This window comes from Diabrotica virgifera, chromosome 2 (assembly GCF_917563875.1).
Source record: "Diabrotica virgifera virgifera chromosome 2, PGI_DIABVI_V3a".
Taxonomy (NCBI): domain Eukaryota; kingdom Metazoa; phylum Arthropoda; class Insecta; order Coleoptera; family Chrysomelidae; genus Diabrotica; species Diabrotica virgifera.
The window spans coordinates 146,831,118-146,848,169 of NC_065444.1; the positions used below are offsets into that span (position 1 = coordinate 146,831,118).

General features: G+C 33.3%; 1 protein-coding gene and 1 long non-coding RNA gene across 4 annotated transcripts in view; one reads left to right on the top strand and one right to left on the bottom strand.

The window, feature by feature from the left end:
- LOC114331275 (serum response factor homolog) overlaps nt 1-17,052 on the top strand; it is a 616,816-nt gene that overhangs the window by 208,540 nt on the left and 391,224 nt on the right. The window lies entirely within an intron of this gene.
- On the bottom strand, nt 9,798-15,449 carry LOC126879662 (uncharacterized). The gene is made up of 2 exons (XR_007696182.1): nt 15,388-15,449; nt 9,798-9,866 (listed from the first exon to the last, which is right to left on the bottom strand). It is a non-coding gene; the product is annotated as an uncharacterized LOC126879662 (long non-coding RNA).

Consider the following 17,052-nt stretch of genomic DNA (forward strand, 5'->3'; position numbering starts at 1 on the left):
ATGTATTTCATCTCGGTCGCGTTTATCATTGATTCATGTTTTTTTTGCACAATCCATGTTTCGGACCCATATGTCATTATCGGATTTACTATGCTGTTATATACTCTGAGTTTAGTTTTGTTGTTTATTTCTGACTTTTCAAAATTGTATTATTTAAAGCGTAATACACGTTAGTTGCCGTCTTCAGTTTATTACTTGTTTCCAAGTCCGTTTTCCCATTATCTGTTATTATATTTCCCAAATATTCAAAAGTAGATACGTGTTCTATTACTTGTTCCTTTACTATTATATTAGTATTCCTTTCTTTTTTATCATCTTCATTTATTATCATAAGTTTTGTTTTGTTGAGATTCATTTCCATTTTTAAATTCTGTATCTCTTTTTGCCAAATATCTATTAGTTTCTGCATTTTCTCTACTGTGTCTGTGATTAAAACAATATCATCAGCGTATGGAAGGGAGTTGATCTTTATTGCATTTAAGTTTTTATACCCTACTATATATTGAAGGTTTCTCGTTTGATCTTTGGTATTTTTTATTAAAGTATCCATGACTATTATAAACAAGAGGGGGCTTAGTCCATATCTTTGTTTAATTCCCTTATCCCATTTAAACGTACCTGATCTTTCTCTATTTATTTGTACTTGGCCTTCCACTTCCATATAAATAGATTTTATGACTATCATCATCTTTTTTGGTATATTATAACTTTCCAATATTTTCCACATTATTTCTCTGTTTATCGTATCAAATGCCGCCTTCAGATCAACGAACGTGAGAAATAGTTTATTCCCTTTACGGCATTGTCTCTCTATTATATTCCTTATAATTTAGACGTTATCGTTTGTTTGACGGTTTGATCTGAATGCCTGTTCGTCTTCCAATTCTTTCTCTATCACTGATTTTAGACGCTTCTCTATAATTCTCGTATATACCTTGAATGCGACCGATGACAATCACATTGCTCCATAATTCTCGCATTCATTATGTTGTTCTTTTTTGTATATTGGCAGAGCTATGTTTTTCTTCCAGTCATCTGGGATTTTCTCTGTACTCCATGCTTCCTTGCATATCTGTAATAGCCAGCCCTCCCCTTTTTCACCCATCCATTTTATCATTTCTAGACCTATTTGGTCCTCTCCTGCCGCTTTTCCAATTTTAATATTGTTTATAGCTTCTTCCAGTTCTTCCTTCCTTATATTCTCTGGTTCCTCTTCCAGTTCTGGTCTATTTCTACCTTCTTCATTTCTTTCTATTTCTTCTTGATTGAATTTATCTTCGTAGTATTGTTTCCATACTTCTACTATTTCTGTACTCTCTATTTTCAATTGGTTGCTTTTATCTTCTATTCCACACTGTTCCCTACCTTTTTTCCCTCTTAAACCCTTTATACGATTCCAGAATTTTCTGTTATCTGTTTTATAATTTGCTTCCAATTCTTTCCCGAATTCTTCCCAGCTCAGATTTTTCGCTTCCCTTACTGCTATCTTTGCCCTATTACGTTTCTCTATATATTCTACTTTGTTATTTTCATCTCTACATTGTTGATTTTTTTTCCAGGCTTGCTTCTTTTCCTTTATTATTTTCTTTATTTCTTGACTCCACCATTCTGTTCTCGTATGATATTTATTTATTGACTTTTTTCCGCAAATTTTCTCTGCTGTTTTATATAGTGTCTTTTAGTACTTTCCATCTTTCTTCCATATCCAATTGGTCTCTTTCCAGCTCTATTATTTGCCATTCCTCATATATTTTTTGTTTATAGCCATTTTCTCTTTCTCTTTTTTCAGCTTCTTAATATTTATCTTAGTGTATGACTTATTGACTATATATTCCTTTTTCTTTGTAGTCATTTCGGCTACGAGTAGCTTGTGTTGAGTGCTTAGTTCTGCAAATTTTTCTGTTTTTATATTTTTGATAATATCCATTTCTGCAGGAATCACGATGTAATCTATTAGACTTTTAGCATTTCTTTCCTGTGCTTCAAAAGTGTTCTGTCCTCCATATTCTGATACCAGAATGTATTTCCAATTTTCAAGTCGTTATTTACACAAAATTGTTTCATCTTCTTACCATTTCTGTTCTCAGCTTTTTCTCCATACTGCCCAAGACATCCAAGTCCCTTGTTGATGTCACTTCCAACTCTTGCATTCCAGTGCCCCATAATAATTATGTTCTCACTCTCTTCTCTCACTTCGTCTAATGTTGTTTGAAGTTCGCTATAGAATTGAGACATTTTCTGTTCTTCTGTGCCCTCGACTGGTGCATATATTTGTATTATGCTAACTAACTCGTCTAGTTTTATACTTACAGTAATTATTCTAGAGTTTATTGCTTGGTATTTTACAACTCTTACTCAAATCATCCTTGATTATAAAACCGACTTCCTCTTTTGCTCTTTCCATTTCCTGTACACCTGAGTAGAAGAGCTTGTAACCATCGCCACATCTCATATTTCCTCTTCCCTTTTTCTAGTGACTTTCTTGGGTGTGAATCTGTCTTTTTAGTGTACTCCTTTTCGTTTAAAAACAAAGTACAATAGAAAGTTGGGTCACCATTTTGGACGATTATATAAGAAACAATTTGTGTCCAGGATAGATCTGCCAAATTGTGTCCAGAAATGGCATACCAAAAAAGAAGGGACTGTCGGATATACATGGCAATGTTAAAAAAAATCCTGCATGCTGCCGGGCTTTTAGACAAAGGTGTTTTTTGAGAAACTGTCATTGTAATGGACAATGATAAATATTTTAACTCTTTCAATCCGGAACTAAACGGCAATGATGGGAAATCTCCAATATTGAAAATTAATCAAATGAAGTTAAATTTCAAGTTAAGAGTGTAAAGTTTGCTAAAAAGTTTTAGTTTGGTGTGGAATTTATGATGGTGGAACTTCAAATATTGGAATGTTAGACTACTTGAGATAGTAATAAAATTATTACTGCAAAATATGACCAGAAAGACGCCAGAGAAATACATAAAAAAATATTAAACGGATACAACTGCGAAGACATTCAAAAGTGACTGAGACCATTAGTAGAGATAGAACATAGCAGGCATAAAGTACAAAAAAAAAGAAAAAATATATGAAAGCTTAAGTGGAAGGATCGAAACAATACAAAGAAAAATAGAAACGGGGGAATAATTTGCCGAGATATATTATTTATTCATTCATTTTATAGTTCCCCGTCAGAGGTCAGTCTAACCATCTCCGGTGTAAATATTTGAATATTTACGCCATCTTCTCGGTGAGTTTTGATTTAGATCAGTCTTCTTGCGAAGCCTCTTTGATAAGGGGTAGACCCCGAAACACGGTGTCAGAGGATGGCAAGAGACTCGATTTGAATAAAAACGAAACCGTTTATTTTATATTATTTATGACTCATGCCAATTATTATTTGCATCAACAAAATCAGCATCATTATCATTGTCCCTATACGCTCTGAGCTTCGCTGGTGGCGCTCCTAGCGGATTACTAATTCAACTTTAACCGGTAATTTTTAAATTTATTATTTAATTGTTATCGCTTAATATTTACAACGCAAAAAAGTAATTAAATTGTAATCGATTTTTTTAAGATTTTGCTAATCATTTTGACGTTCTATTGATAAAATATGAATTTCTTACTTCGGATACTTTCACAATTATCGTGTAGATGGTGCTAAGATTAATAGAATAATTTTTAAGTACATCTAACGTAAGTATATTTAAGGTAAAAATATATACCACAGCTTTGAACAACTAATATTTTTTATAATTGATGTTTTTAATTTTAATTTTAAATTAATCACTTTGACATTTATGTCAAATTTCCGGTAAAGGTTTACAGACTTGTCACTACTGGCGCTCGAGAATTTGTAAATATCCCCTCTACGTACGAACTCACAGCGTATAAGGGGTCGACTTCCCTAGTTACATTTCTACATCAGTTTCCTGCTAGGATCATGCCAATATCAATCCCCTTTATCGACATGTCCTACTTAACTGTCTCCAGTGGTACCAATAAAATATATAAAAATATAGCAAATAGGAAAAATGTTTTTCCCTTCCTTCTCTTATGCGTTTTTCTTTTTATTTTTTAACAATTTCGTTTTCATTTTCTGCTCTGTTTCTGTGTTGTTATGTATTCAATTATTGTTACTCATCTAGCTGTCGTTTTTAATGTTTTCTCAACCTCTATCTCTATTAGATATTTCATCTTTATCTTATATATTTTAGTAAGATTTAGGTTTTGGTTCTATCATTTAAAGTCAATATTTATTGATGTCATGGTTTGTATCATTGTTTTGGTTTTTAGGCTGCACTTCTAACCCATTTCCCTTCCTGTAATTTGGTTACGACCCTATGTAATGTATGATTGTGACCATAAACAATCAACTCATTTTGAATTTCTGTTCGTTTCAATTATTGTTCCAATTGTTCTAATGCATTAATAAGATTTTGTTGAGTTTTATACTGTTTATATTTTACTAATTATCTACTATTATGGCAGGGGAGCCCATGCGGGGATTTTTCAATTACTCGAGCACGTCAGATTATCACATAGGGAGAAACCTTGTACCCTGTAAATGTACCTCTACCTATATTGGCTCTTAATTCAGGGGAGTTCGTTAAGGGGCGTCCGAAAAAAAAATGTATCCTTAGAAAAACTCGAAATTGTCAGATTAAGATAAGGTAAGTTAAGTACGTGCAAAACAGTGTAAATTAAAAAAATCTGACGATTTGAGCAGGGCATAAGGAAATGGGCGAGTCACAAAGTTCCACACAAAAAAGCGAATATTTGAAGGTCAGATCGAAAAACTAAAAAATACGTGTTCAATATTTTTTAAAAATCTATCGAATGATATCAAACACGACCCCCACGGAGAGGGATGGGGGGTACATTTAAAGTTTTAAATACGATCCCCGCAATATTTCGCGAAATGAACATCAGATCGAAAAACTGCAAAATACACGTATTCAATATTTTGAAAAATCTATCGAATGGCACCAAACACGACCCCTTCGGGCGGGGGGTTACTTTAAAATCTTAAATAGGAGTCCCCAATTTTTATTGCAGATTTAGATTCTGTACGTAAAAATAAGCAAATTTTATTCGAAATATTTTTTCGAATTATGGATAGATGGCGCTATAATCGGAAAAAACGATTGTTGGAAAGGGAAAATTAAATTAAAAAATGGAAAGTCCACCACTTTATGGAAAACTTAACTTAACTTTTTTTAGTTTTAAGACCTACTTTTCACCACCCAATAGGTCCCCATAACGCTCGAGTAACTGCAAATTTAGCATACTTTCGTCCCCTAATATTAATAATATTAACATAATCAGGCTTTTTATCTTTTAATATCTTACTCATTACCTATTTATCTCTTCTTGGGTTATCTGTATTTTAAATATAATTTATATTTTTTGCCATTTGCGATATAATTCGTATTACGTTGTTTCTTTACCTCCCTGCTTATTTGAGTCAAAAGTTACTTGAAGGTCGACAAACTTTGGGTATATCCTAATGTCAGGCTTTTTTTTATTTTTTGCTATCTTACTCATTACCTATTTATCTCTTCTTGGGTTATCTGTATTTTAATTAGAATTTATATTTTTTTGCCATTTGCCATAGAATTCGTATTACGTTAGTTCTTACCTTTCTCCTTATTTGGAGCCAAAAGCTACTTTAAGGTCGACAAACGTTGGGTTTATCCTAATATCCCCTATCTTCATAATATATAATAAATAAATGTCCGGTTTATAGCGTCCTGCGCCTTCCGGTTACGTCTCCATTCACGTCTATCGGAATAGTCTCCTGGTCGTAGATCTCCCTCTGGCATTACCTTTTTTACTTCATCTAGCCATGTTGATTCCTCTCTTCTTGGTTTCTTCACTCATTTCGTATCTTCATAAAAAACTAAAAATATTCATGTTAACCCGTTTAGCTACCACTAAAAAGATTGAATTTCCAGTTTTTATAAGCACAACATGTTACATCTAGTTACAGTGATAACAAATAATAATATGTAATCTAGCTACATCTTTATTGGAAATCAAATTTATTTTTATTCGTTTTCAATTTCCCTGTTAGCCTAGACAATAATAACCAGCATTTTTCCAAGCACGCGTTCTGTGTAATCATAGCATTAACACATTTGTTTATGGTTTCCAAATTGGATACCCATCTCACCAGAAAGTTGTCCATTAGTGATCTTTCTATTACTACTGTATCAGTGTCATAGCCTTGAAGATGCCACGGGCCACCCAATACGAAAAGAAACAATAATACCAATAATTATATACCATTATATTACTACCAATTTAACAGAATCACGAGCTTTAACTCGCCTAATGCGTCCCTGATACGAGGCAATGATCTAATGAAAGGGACGCAGGAAGGGACCGGCCTCATACTTTCGGAACACAATGCCATGAAGGAATACTTAAATTTCACAATTGGAAAAAATTAGAATGTTTTAGCAGTTACAGCACGAATATTGTACTGGGACTCTAAAGAATATTGCATGTTTAGATTATTTAAGTTCTAATGATTTCATGTCCTTTCAAAAATGATAATTGTGTAAAAGAAAATATGAACAAAATTCTATGCGTTTTATTGTTCTTTTTATACAGACCCTCCATATTATTCACATTATGACATTAAATTTTAACATTCTGAATCAAGCCTTTGGAAATATTGGAACTTAAGTAAATATAAGTACCTAAGTTTAAGAAATTTACAGAATTTGAGACTAACATTTTGAGATTGGTTCCCGATTTAGAAGTCAAAAGTTTAATAACAAAGAGTTTTCCTACTATTTAGATTGGATTTAGATTGGAGGAATAAACCATAGGGCCAATAAATCAAGTAAGGACTCGTGTCCATTAAGAAAAATCAATAAAAACCTCTGGAAGAGATTTTTATGTATTATCTGTACTAACTCAGAATTGTATTTTTAGAAATTAAAAATACTATTCTTTTTATCCCTTGCAATACAACCTATTCACCTATTAGCTTATGTTACGTATATAAATATCCGACTTACTATATAGGCCTGGATCCCGCGTACCAACAAAAAGTTGATTAATAGCAAGCTGAAAATTTGTTAATAGCTTAACGGTGTCTAGTCGGACAAACTTTGATGCACGGGAACACTGGAACAGGGAAAGTTTTAACTGTGGAACAGTTTAAAAATTTGGAACGTCAGATTACGAAAACGTTCTATGTATTTTGTCGGACAGAGCATATAATTGATTTGTTACCCTTTCATTAAATTCTCATGCAAAAAATCAGACTGCTATTACTAACCAACACGATTCCTGTCATTTGACATGTTCTTCGTGTTCCACTCATTAAAATGCACAGTTGGTGATAAACATCAGTCTGATTTTTGCATGAGAGTTTAATGAAATGGTAACAAATCAATTGGAAGTTCTGTCCGACAAAATGCATGGACCGATTTCGTAGTCTGACGTTCCAAATTTTTAACCTGTTCCACAATTAAAATTTCCCTTGTTCCAGTGTTCCCATACATCAAAGTTTGTCCATTTAGACACCGGTAAGCTATTTACAAATTTTCAGCTTGCTATTAATCAACTTTTTTTAGTACGCTGGATGCAGGTAAAATAGGATAAACTAGTTTTTAATGACCATAACCATTTTTAAGGACCATATGTTTTTTTAAACGTTGGCTATCAGTTTATAGTATCCTGTTTAAATTGATTATGGTAATTAAATATTTGTTTACGATATTTGCGATAGTATTTTTCAACTCATATTTATCCCACTTAACATAAGATGTCTGACATACATATGTCTGCCTCTCTTCCTAAAGCAAGCACCACACTCTCGCGAAGTTACTTCGGGAAAGTTGACCGAAGTCCGAAGTACCCGTTACTACACACTCGTTCAACTTTGCGAGGAACACATGCAAGCGGGGCGATACCGACTTCGTTTCCTTTGACTCGGTCGCAAAAACCGCCTCAGAATGGAAGTAGGCCGAAGCGAAGCGAAGTCGCATGGAGTACCTGTCTACACTCTCGTACTCAGTACTCGCTGAACTTCGATCGACTTCGCGAGTACGAGCGTGTAGACAGGTTGTTCATGCGGCTTCGCTGGGCCTCGGCCTACTTCCATTCTGTGGCAGTTTTTGAGACCAAGTCAAAGGAAACGAAGTCGATATCGCCCCGCTTACATGTGTTCCTCGCTAAGTTGAACGAGTGTGTAGTAACGGGTACTTCGGACTTCGGTCAACTTTTCCGAAGTAACTTCGCGAGAGTGTGGTGCTTGCTCGTACGCTCACTCTAATAATTCATAGTCAGTAAGCATTTTCGCCGAAAGCATGTTTATTTCTCTGTCGGTATTTTTTCATTCCGTAAGTTATTCCGTCGCTTCTGAAGTAAATTATTAGTAGCATTCCTCCAATTACGATTCAATGAATATAAAATTAAATATAAAAGTTTATTTAAAAGTTTAAACTGATAAAGTCCGAACCTGCAAAATTCTCGAAGAAATCCCACTATAAAACCGGAATATAACCTCTTCCAGAAAAAAAAATCTGAACAAATGTATACAGATTCATAATAATTATGATAATATTATGCTACATATTTCTCTGACTGGTATAAACTTAAAATTTAATTGAGTCTCATTAGATGAGAGAATTTATTAGCCCAAGATTGCCAAGAAATTAGGTTTTTCTTTTACAGTCAGACTCCAAGTTGACGTAGGTACCGATATTTTGATTTATAAGCCAAGTAATTTTAACAGTACATTACTGTTACTCGTAAAGTATTTTACGAAGATATAAGGTTAACAATTAGCATCGCGAAGATGTAATCAAATTTACATATTTTGCCGTCCTTCATCATAATCCATAGATTGCTCTAGAATAGAAGCAAGCAAAATCGATTTTAAGAACAATTTTTATCTTCAACCACAGCAGTAATTTACATTTTTGATACAAAATGGTACAATTTACGTATACTTTACACTGCTGTGTGGTGTGGAGTTTAAAATCCGAACCTCCTGCGTGAGCACAAGACGTTTGAAGTTACAAAAAAACTATATTATGGCCCTTTGCAGATTTTAAATGTTACCTAAGGTTGAGAATGTTAAAGAGTCAACCGACATAGATTTGCCGAACAGTCAAAGACACAGATGCAAACAACTAATGTAGATTTGAACTTCTGTAATATACGTAGTAATCCGTGGTAATACGTAGGAGTATTTTACTAGTAATAGTAGTTTAATTCTTCTACTTTGCATTGAACATCTACCAAGATGTTGAAAAATTATTAATTGCCTAGATTGTTCATTTTTAAATCAAAAACAACAAGAACAGTACACATTTGTATATTTCTCGGAGTTAAAGACCACCGTTAAAGTTGCAGAAATATTATTTAATAACAAGTTTTTATCAGGAAATTATTTATAGTTTTATCTTGAAAAGGTCAACTTCAATCATACACTTCAATAGTATGTATATACCTACAACGGTTTGAATTTTATGGATTTCTTGCGATTTATGCATTTCGATGAGATGATGAGCGACATGTAATCAGTATCAGGTTAATTCACTTTCTCCACGAATATAATAAATAAGATGGCAATGGCGAATAAAAACTATGCGAATTTTCCACTTCCACTTCTTTTTTTTGGCTTGCATACAAGTGCATCTGCCAGCACATTTCTTTCGTGTTGCAGTTGTCTTGCTCTTAGCAATACTGCAGCACTCTAAAGACAAACAAGAAGATTCTACGCTTTTTTTTGACAATTACTTAATATGATAGGTTATGTTTCGGCTAACGGATTTTAGTATTTTATTTCCTGTTTCTTTATTCTTAAATATTAAAATCATTTCTTTAGACGTTCATAATATCTAACAAATTTATACGTATAGAAATATACCCTGTGATGAGAGATGTTAGTTTAGACAAATAGAACAACATAGGGATAAAACTCTTCTCGCTCCGGGGTAACGGCAGAGCTTTCACAACCCGAAATGTTACCTCGGTTAGACTAGAACCCAGGAAAGGATAGGATAAAGAAATATGGGACAATTGAGTTTGTATTTCACAAATTGACCTTGTTAATATTTAAATGAGTAACAATTAATTTTAGTTGATCAAAAGTTAGATTGCAAAGAATATCTTGTATATTAAAACTAACTGGGACCCCTAGTTTTTTTAGTTCATCTCTAAGATCAAACTGTGTACCTTTTCTTATGGGACATTGCAAAAGAATATGGTCTATATTCTCCTCTCTTCCACATTCACAGAATGGATGATCTTTTATTTTTAGTCGATATAGATGTGATCCTGTGCCACAGTGCCCTGTCCTCATCCTTATTATATTAGTCAGGTGTCTTCGGTCTATATAGGGAAATTTTTTAAACCAGGGTTTATCTGGAAATGAGGGTTGAATTCCAGAATACCATCTCCCTTTAGTCTGTGTCTGTGATTTCCAGCATATGTCATGTTCCCTCCTTATTTTACTTTTCAATATTGGCCAAACATCTGTGTAGTTTATTTTCATACTTTGTGGGACATTAAGTACTCTCCCAATATTTGCCAACTTATCAGCATATTCGTTTCCCTCTATTCCTGAGTGACCGGGGATCCAGCACAATTTATATTTTTTGTTATCTGAGTTTGCCTCTACTAATAGCTGTTTCGTTTCTAATGTGGTATGATCATTATTTGCATTTATGCCAACTTTTGTTAGTTTCTGTATAGCACTTCTGGAGTCAGTAAAGACAATACAATCAGTAATACCTCGATTCAGACATTCCTTTACCCCCTTGCCAATAGCCACTATTTCTGCTGTGCATATATTCAATGCTGATGGTAATCTAGATGAGTATGAATAGTTGATATTGGGAATGTATACACCGTAGCCTGTCTCTGCTTCCTTAGCATTCCCACTTTTTGATGCATCAGTATAGATAAATAGGTAGTTTTCACTTAATTTCTCTGTTGCTGCTTTGAATATCATATTTTGATGATGATCTGACTTGCTGATTTTTAATTGCACTGTGGGAAGTCGTGTGTATTGTATGTCCATGTTGAACGAGAAGCAGGGTATCACATTTGCTGTGTGAATTATACTTTTGTATGGTTCTAGTTGGTCAAGTGCCTCCACTAGGTATGGTCTCTCTCTTTGTTTCCAATATCCTATCTTATAAGTACACGCTTGTTTAATATCTTTGATTACCTTTAATATCGGATTATCTTGAATGCTGTACATTTTTGTCATAAATTTCGTTGCCAACCATTTTCTTCGAAATTCTAGTGCCATCTCTGCAGTTTCTGCCAGCAATGCTGTTGTAGGAGTTGACTTCATGCATCCGAGGATAACCCTTAGGGCTTGAAATTGTACTGTATCTAGCTTACGCAAGGTGTTTTTGTTTGATGGTTTTATGAATATGCTGCCGAAGTCCAAATGGGATCTCACCAGACCATAATATACCAGTAGTAAAGTGGCAGGGTCCCCACCCCACCAAACTTTCCCTATTGCCCTCATTACGTTAATACCTTTAATAGCCTTACTTCTTATGTTTTCTATGTGGGGGTTCCAGTTAAGGTTTTCTGTGAGGGTGACTCCTAAATATTTAATTTCTTTTTTACGAGGGATGATCTGCTGATCCATAACGATTTCTGGATATATGTAGCTATTACTAGTTTTTGCAAACCATACTACTTCACTCTTGTTTACTGAAATAGAGAAGCTGTGTTTCGCTAGCCATTCACTTATGTCTGCAAGAATTAAATTTGATCCTATTACTGCTTGGATTGGGTTTTGATGTTTGTTTAGCAGTACTAGATCATCTGCATATGACAATAAAATGCATTCCTCTGGTATTATTTCATAAATCGAATGTATATAGATGTTAAATAGTAACGGACTGAGTGGTGATCCTTGTGCTAAACCTTGTGTTGTAAAGGTCGGACCTATGAGATTTTCTTCCTCATTTTTGACATATATTTTCCTGTTATGAAGAAGCTTGAATGTAAGGTTAGTTAGTTCTATTGGGAGATTTAAATCTAACATTTTTTTATAAAGTATATAAATGTTTACATGATCATAGGCGGCTTTTATATCTAGGAAAATTCCCAACACACTTTTATTCTCTGAAAATGCTGCCTGAATATAAGATGTAAGAAAAGCAATATTAGTCTGAATTCCCATACCTTTTCTAAACCCTGATTGGAAGCTGTTGAATGTATGGTTATTTTCCAATATCCATTCCAGTCTGTTTTTAATAAAGTGTTCCATTATTTTGCCTACACATGATGAGAGGGCTATGGCTCTATAACTATCTACGAGTTGCGGATTTCTGGTAGGTTTGAGAAACGGGAGTATTATTTGTGTTTTCCAGCTCTCAGGAATCTCTTTTCCCTCTAGTGCCTTATTGTACATATGAAGTAAGCTTTTTAAGGCTGCCTCTGGTAAATATTTGATCATTGAATAAGTGATTGCATCAATGCCCGTTGCTGTGTCCTTTTTATTGTTTATACCTTGTTTCAGTTCACTCATGGAGAAAGGATTCTGGATCCTGTTGTTTGCCACTATCGTAAATTCTGGATCTATGTTGCATACTGATAGATTTGTTAAGATACTTTCACTGATTTGTGTGTTGGGTAGTTTTTTTTTATACCCCTGTTGTGAATTATAGAATTTTTTAACTGTACTCCATACGTAGCTCATATCAGAGTTTCTATTTAGCGTTGCACAGAACTTTCTAAAACTGTCTCTTTTTTTCTCCCTTAGAAACTTTTTTGTTGCTGCTATCATTTTTTTGGCGTGGACATAGTTTTCAACTGTGAATTGTGTCTTGAGCCTTAAAATTGCTTCTTTTCTGTCTCTTATTTTTTGTGAGCATTCCTGATCCCACCAGATGCATCCTATTCTTCTCTTTGTTCGATTTTTCATTGGAATAGTCATATTGGCTGCTCTCTCCATTGTTTGAATTAACTCTCTATATTCCAGCTGTTCTATATTTGCTGTTCGGTTTAATATGTCCTGGTACTCTTCCCAGTTGGCTCTTTTATAATTTTTCATTCCCCGATTGATGTTTTCCGGATTAATGTTTATGGAATTTTGTATAACTAGTTTTGTGGGGTAGTGGTCACTGAAGCCCAGGTCGTTTATTACTGTCCAATCACATTTGTGGGCTTGATTACTGGAGGTCATCGTCAGGTCTACTGCACTTCTCCTTTGTCCTGGTCTGGTGAGTCTTGTTGGAGTCCCATCGTTATGTATAAAAAAATTGTATTCATCAACAAATTCTTCTATATTGTTACCATTTGTGTCAGATATTTCACATCCCCAAGCAACATGATGGGCATTGAAATCTCCCAAAATGATGATCGGTCCTTGTAGCACCTTAATTAGGTTAGATAGTTTGTTTTTTGTTATTTTATTGGTGGGATGAGAGTATATATTTACTATATTATAATTTTGAATTTTAATTATTATTATTCTAAATTTGTTGGTTTCTAGGTTATTTCCACATTTTAAAATTTCGTACTTTAGATTTTTTTTAATTAGTGTTGCTATACTAGTACCTTCATTCATATCATTTCTGACTATATTATAGGTTTTAATGTTAAATTTATGTACCGGTTTTAGAAAGGTTTCATTGAGTAAAATGACATCTGGTTCCTCATCTCTGATTAGTGATATTAAATTACTAAAATTAGAGTTTACACTACGTATGTTCCATTGAATAATGTTAAGGTTTGTGTTATCCATTTTTATACTAATGTGTTAGTTACTTGCAGATGAGAACTGCATTTTTTGTTGATCTGATTATATAACTTGTTATTTTGATTACTTTTCTGGCCTATCCGAATCTTCCGAAGATTTGGACAACTCAAAGTATGTATTAATTAGATCCCTAATTTGACATTTATGTTCTATTGGTGTAATTAAAAATTTTTTATAATATTCTTCAACTCTGTTCAGATTATTTGACTCTATTGACTGTGTACCTGACCCAGCAGGATCTTCTTCTCTATCTATGTTTCTATATGGACTAGATTGAAAATTTTGAAATTGTGGCCTGTGTTCTGCCCTTTCCTGTCTTCCATTGGGGTATGATAATACTCTGTTATGTGCTGTTTTGTCAAAACTGACTCTCTTTGTTGGAGGAGAGGCGTTTGTCGTTGATGCATTTGCGTATGTTCTTTTTGACTTGACAATATTACTGCTATTGATATAAGATCTTCTTTGATTTATCTGTATATGATTGTCCGATTGTTGCCCCTTGTTTTGTGGACTGGGGAATTCTGTTTGCAAGAATCTAAATGTTTGTGCTGTATTGGATGTATTAGGTACATATGACTTAGGGTGCAAAAAATTGGCCTCATAATGTGTTATATTTTCGTATACCATGGTCTTTTTAATGTTGCATTGCCTTTCATACTCGGGACATTTTCTGCTGGTAGCCTGGTGTTCTGTCGATTTGCAGAAGTAACAAGATATTCTACATGTCTGTTGTGCATTTTCTTCGGTTTCATGTGGGTTGCCACAGTTGTGACATTTTTTTATGCTTTTACACTGCATTTTTGTGTGTCCAAAAGCCAGGCAATTGAAACATTGGGTGACTCGTGGTATGTAGGGAATTAGCGGAATTGATAAGTAACATAATTTTATATTTCTAGGGATTATTACCCCTTCAAATGTTATTAAGATGGTCCCCGTTGGAGAGTACTCGATTGTTCCGTCTTCATTGGCTTTTTTCGTGGTAAATCTTTTTACATCTAATATCTTAAAAGGGCTTTCGCCCATATTTTTGATGTTTTCTTCTGTAAATATTGGGTTTATATTCCTAGCTATTGCTTTACAAGTTACCGAGTTTCTTGGTATATATATTTTGTATTTGTCATTTAGTTTATTATTTTTAACAAAGTTATTTGCTGCTGATGCAGATTGAAATATTATTCCTAATTTGTTTTTACCTTTTTCTTTAACCTCTAAAACATCTTTAAGTTTTAATTGAAAAATATCTTTAGCAATTTTTAGATGATTATAGCGACCTACAGCATGCCCTTTTTCAATTCCTTCAATAATTACAATAAATGGCCCTATAGCAGAATTATTATAACTTAAATTAGTTAAAAAAGTCTCCGTTTTATTATTTGTATCTTTTTGTTCGGTTTTTTTATTCGTATCCATTAAGTTCATATCAACATCTTGACTATTAAAACCAGCAAAACCTTCAAGGTCCGGAGGGACTTTCCCCCCGGAATCCTCGGTCATTATTAATTACCTTAAATATTTTATACTCTTATCTAAGCGTGTTAAATACAAATGAAATTTAAGAATATAAATGTAATATACCAATAATATTAAAAAAGAAAAGGTTTATTAACAGAGGAAAGGTTAGTAGATCTCACCACAGGTTTCAAATTTGCCTCCTGATGCGAATCACATCCGTCACCTTTCACTGCCACCGAAAGAATCCTATGCGAATTTTTTGACACTGCTGATCTAACGATCTAATATCGTGACTGCGCAACCTGAGAGAATGGTACGGATATATATATATATATATATATATATATATATATATATATATATATATATATATATATATATATATATATATATATATATACATCGAATGAACTTTTCAGAGCAGCCGTCTCCAAAGTCCGAATAGCTATGATGATTGCCGACCTTCTTCGCGGAGATGGCACTTGAAGAAGAAGATCTAACGAGTCGGTTAATAAATGAAAATTATTATTAGTCGAGGAAATGAAGCTGAAAAAATGGCAAAACCTCGCAATTTTTTCGTCCAGCATCGATTTGTATAAAAATTTGGAATTAGGCTCATTACACCCTCTAGTTCATTTTCTATATTGAGCCGCTGTACGCTTTTGGTTTTTTAAGGGTGAAAACTACCCCTAATTGTAAAAAATTATAAAATAACATTTTAAACTTTAATATTGTCAACATTTGGTTCTTATTAGTTACATAATGATTGTTTTATGCTTTAAGATATACTATCATAATATTTCAACCCTTAGAACCACCCTTGTTGGAGCTATATATAAAAAATTTACTTATCCTAAAAGAATAATTTCGGCTTGCATCGATTTCCATAAAAATTTGGGATTAGGATCATCTCACCCTGTACTTCATATTCTATATCATGCTTAAGGGCGTTGATTATTTTTAGGGGTGTAAACTACCCCTTATTGTCAAAAATATAAAAACATTGTAAACTTTAATATGGGTAAAGTTTGGTTTTGATTGGTTAAATAATGATTGCTTTATACTTTAGGATATAATATCATAATATTTTAACCCTTAAAACCACCCTTAATAACATTACAGTTTTTATAAGTAGATAATTTAATAGATCTATACAGAAAAAAGTAGAATTAAAGAATTACAATAACATTTATTTACACAAAAATACGAATTTACAAATATGTAAAAATACAAATACAAATAGTATTTTAGTCATCTTCCAGTATACGAACCGGTTCTGAGGTATTATACATACATTGAAACTTATCCATAAGCGGACTATCCGAATTTTTCGAAAAAAAAAATTCGTTTTATAAACATAGCTCTTTCATTTTTGGCGATAAAAAGTTTTTTCAAAAATAACTTTGTAGAATTTTTGAAGAGCTATAAGATTGTGTAAACTAAATTGCGTATTAGTTTTTAATTAGGGTGGGTTTAAAGGGCTCGAATAAGGGGGTGTTTGCTCGTAAATAGAGGTTTTAAACAGCTATATCTCACTAACTGTTCACTGTAATGAAAATCTATGTACAAGGGAATTTTAGTTATTAAAAAAGCTACAATTTAGTAGTCAATCATTTTTTTCGTATCTCCAGTATTTTTGGAGATATTTTGAAGTAAAAGGTGAAAAATGGGAAATTCCAAAAAATTAATTTTTCTTTAAACTCCAATTTTTCAAAAATTAGGCCTTTGAAATAGGTCAAACTACTTGGATGTATTGATAATACAAATATAAAAGGAGTTACAGAAAGGTGAAGACCAATTTTTAATTAGGAGGATAGTTAGGGGGTTGTTTTCACCGATTTTTT